Raw genomic sequence first — 4206 nt, 5'->3', positions numbered from 1 at the left:
GGTCCTTTACTGACCATTCCTGACGTCACTAACTGGCGGCATAATGACGTTAAAATGACGGTCTAATGTCACAGACAATTGACGTCATTTTCTGACGTCTTATTGACGGCAAAAATAGGTCCATTGTACGACATACCGGTTTCTAGAAATGTTTTTTATGAAATTAAAATGTTAAAATGTCTACTTGATAAACGTTTATAAAAAAATGTTTTTTTTCTTTATCTAAGAAAAAAAAACTTTTTTAACTGTTTTGTTACATGCCATGTGCGTATAGCCGCTCTCAAGGCGGTCACCCATCCTAGTACAGTACCGCGTCCGAGTCGCTTGACTTCGATGATCTAGTGGACAGTGACGATCTTCTCACCCTGATGCTTCCTTATTAACTGTACTTGTCTATAACAGGTACATCTTTAAAGTGTTCAAAAATCTTGTAATGATAATCTTCTTGATAGCTATAACACTGCGTGAAATAGTTATCATAAAACTATAATCACACGCAACTACATCCACTTATACCATAAATTCGCCACTTCAATCATAAAGTTGCTAAACAAACATATTGCAGTTAATTTTGTGGTTTTTATTTTATTATTACTTTATTAAACAATATTAAGAAGTAAAAATAGTTATATTACAAAAAGACCTTATTTGGACGACTTTAAGACGTCTTTAAAATGACGTCTTTAGATGGTCTAAGAAATGACGTCTTATAAACGTCCATTATTAGTCGCCGATGTCATAGACTAACCTAACCAAAAATGACTAAAAATAGACGTCATAATGATGTTATGGAATAACGTCAGTATAATGTCATTTTTAAAGACATAGTCGCTTTTTGGTCATTTGACGTCATTTGTACAAACATGACTAGTATTTGACGTCAAAATGACTTGTGTTTGCTACCTGGGTAAATGAATTAGTGCACACTATAGTGTAAATGTTAAAAGTGCAAGCAATACAAACAAACTTCTAATATCCATAAAAATAAAAAATAGATTGTAGGGCCATTCAAAAGCTCGCAATTTCCCGTTTTTATCGTAACTAAGGCCCAGTTCAACAGTGGCCAGTTAGCTTAACTAGTAGTTAACTTTCACTCTTCGTCTCTTTCTAACCTTTGAGGTTAGGAAGAGACAGAGAGTGAGAGTTAACTACTAGTTAAACTAACTGGCCACTGTTGAACTGGGCCTAACTGTCGTTATTGGTCGCGTTCAGCAGACAACTGTTGAGTGTCGTCTTATCAACACGCTACGTTGATTTGTTGGGTCTAAAAGTAAGAGCCAATCACGTTCGATTGCTACTGAGCGGTTTGTTCTGCTAAACGCGCCCATTGGCTCCTGCACACAGGACGCGGAAACGCTTACCGCGCGGCAAGGAGCGACGCAGTAGCCAATGAAGTGGAATCGAGTTCAACTTTTTCCGCGCGGCAAGCGTTACCGCGTTTTATGTGCAGGAGCCATATATATATCTACGGAGATATTGGAAGAGAAACGAGTGTGAGCCTTTTTGCAAAATCCAAGCGAGAAGGACTGCAAGATTGTGTTAATATATCAGTGTTACTTCGTTTGTGAATAAATGTGAAATTGGGATTTCTACACACAACGTAAGTTGATGTTTCAATCATATTTTTAGAGCAATAAAAAGAATCTGCAATTCCGAGTGGCCGAATAATTAACAAATTTTACTCTGAATCAGTAGGGAACTTGCTATTTTATAAATAGTAAATAGTTAACATAATATCTAACAAAAGAAGAAGATTTTACACAAGATATATTAGTCGGACAGACATAACCCCATCAAATATATATGTAGCTGCTATATTTTACATACATACGTAATACACACACACACACACACACACACACACACACACACTCACACGCACGCACGCACACACACACACACGCACGCACGCACGCACACACACACACACACACACACACACACACACACACACACACACACACACACACACGTGTGTGTGTGTGTGTGTGTACACGTAAATGTACTTTTTTACATGTATATCATGTATGGCAAGTATATTTGGTGCTGGGATGACTGTTCTGTGAAATATCAGTTGCCATTGTGAAAGGACTATATGTATTATACATTGTATGAGTATTAACATTACAGAATTTATCGTTATTATTAGCAATTGGTAGGATACAAAAATAATGTTCCGTTAATTTATTATTTTATTTGCATTTATGATCTTATTGGCAGTAATCGCGTAGGTATTTAATATAAGAAATGACAACTAACTTACTGGGGGTACAATTTGTTGAGGACAAAGCAGGACAAGGCATTATTGCTATAATAAGCAGTAACTGGCTGACGCCTGGGAAACGTGAAGTTTTTTGGCCTCCATACAAAAACCAATATCAATATGAACAATCCCTAAAAAAGAGTGAAATACCAAACAATGGATGGACTCTTCACAAAATTGAAAAAATTTTATTTACTCGAAAAGGTAAACAACAAAATTATTAATAATTAAAAGTATTTATTCAAGAAATTTACATGTATACATTTTATATAGATAATGATTATCATAAAGCAAAGAAGCAATTGCGATACTGTGAAGAGCATTCTGATGTAACATCTGATTCTGATGCATTAAAAAAGTTGAATAAAAATCAAACATCACGAATTAGGAAGCCACCTCATCCTCATGATAACAGTAGTAGTGATGAAAACACCAATAGTGAAAGTAATGGAAAAGAAAAAAATCAGTCAAAAAGTGTTCAAAAATCACATGGAAACCATCTTTTGCCTAGACCTCCATCAGTTTTATCAAGTAATTACAGAAGTATTAATGTCTAGAAATTAATTTTTTAAATGCATAATTTAGAAAAATAATACAAAAATACTTATACTTGTTATAAAATTAGTTATTTATAAGAATTCGTATGAACATATTTATATACATTTATTTCAAATAGTTACTTATACTTACTACCTTTTGTTAGATTAAAAAAACATTTTAAAAAATAACATTAAAAGAATAACATTTTATTTCATTAAATGTTACGTTTATTTTTAATAGATGATGAATCTGAAGAAGAAGACATACGTGTAACGCCAATTACCAATATACCGCAAATTGCAGAAGGATCTGCAAGTGCATCAAATAATACAAGAAATATTTCATCTGCGACAAATTCATATTCCAAACGTAACTAAACAATCCACTAATGTCTCTGGCAAATTAAGTAAGAAAAAAATTGTTACAACCTGCATGTTTTAATTGTTATCAAATATAAATTTATTATAATCTAAAATTTAAACATTAACAGCATTTGAAAAGAAGTTAATGACTTTGCTAGTAGAAATAAAAGAGCAAAATACACAAATATTAGCTTTACTAAAGAGAAAGGATGAGTCACGTTTTACGCCAGGTATACCATTAAATATACCGGTACAATTTCCAATAGATACTCTGGAACACGTAGTAATTTTAGATGACTATTTAAAGGAAGATGAAAATTTGAATACTTTGGTAAATATTAATTATAAATATCTTTTAAACATTATATACATATATCTTATTATTTTAAAAATGATGTAAGGATGGTTCTTTTCAGACATTGTATTTAGCTACTTTGGGTGGTAAAGATACGACTGCTTTAACCAACAGAATAATGAAGTTTTTATTTACTAATAAATTAGCTAAAGAGTTCTCTTTTTTTAGAAAACGCAACAATAAAAAAAAGTTTTTGGACTTTAAATTAAAATCAGCAGTTGTTAGTAAGTTCTTATTCTTATTGCTACACTGTACATTTAATTTGAAAATATATACAAATTTATTACAATGTGCTATATTATTAAAGATGCTGTGAAAAGCTGCCATGCAGGCGCAACTGATCGCGACGTTGAGGATATTGTGAAGGTATGGTTAAAACATGCACCACAACGTTTCAAAAATTTACAAAGCAAGATTGGCCAAAAATGATTTGTCATCGTTTCTATTTCCACTACTAATAAGCATAACAATATACTGTAAACATCACATTTAAAGATATAATTTAATATATCTAGATATATTTTAAATATAAATAGATATAGAATGTGTTAGAAGGTTCAGAGGATGGATAGTCAGGGTCGGTTAAAAAGGCACACGGCAATGTACAATGGCACTCTCAATTTATTATAAAGAGAAATACTTCGGGCGACGTGCGTACTCGGAAAACGATCACGAGGGAACGGGGA

The 4206-nt window shown here is 32.8% G+C and overlaps 1 long non-coding RNA gene across 2 annotated transcripts; it reads left to right on the top strand.

Annotated features, from left to right (window-relative positions):
- Positions 1-1989: 1989 nt before the first annotated feature.
- On the top strand, positions 1990-4000 carry LOC139781018 (uncharacterized). Of its 2 annotated transcripts, XR_011720397.1 has the most exons (6): positions 1990-2467; positions 2537-2794; positions 3044-3209; positions 3294-3496; positions 3582-3744; positions 3828-4000. It is a non-coding gene; the product is annotated as an uncharacterized lncRNA (long non-coding RNA). The 2 variants fall into 2 exon arrangements; XR_011720396.1 differs by having other exon boundaries at positions 3294-3744.
- Positions 4001-4206: the final 206 nt, after the last annotated feature.

The sequence above is a fragment of the Temnothorax nylanderi genome, unplaced genomic scaffold (assembly GCF_030848795.1).
Source record: "Temnothorax nylanderi isolate EJ_2023f unplaced genomic scaffold, tnyl_v1.0 TNYL_tig0310_pilon, whole genome shotgun sequence".
Taxonomy (NCBI): domain Eukaryota; kingdom Metazoa; phylum Arthropoda; class Insecta; order Hymenoptera; family Formicidae; genus Temnothorax; species Temnothorax nylanderi.
The sequence above is the reverse complement of the archived record's forward strand: the minus strand, read 5'-3'. Positions and strand labels throughout refer to the sequence as shown.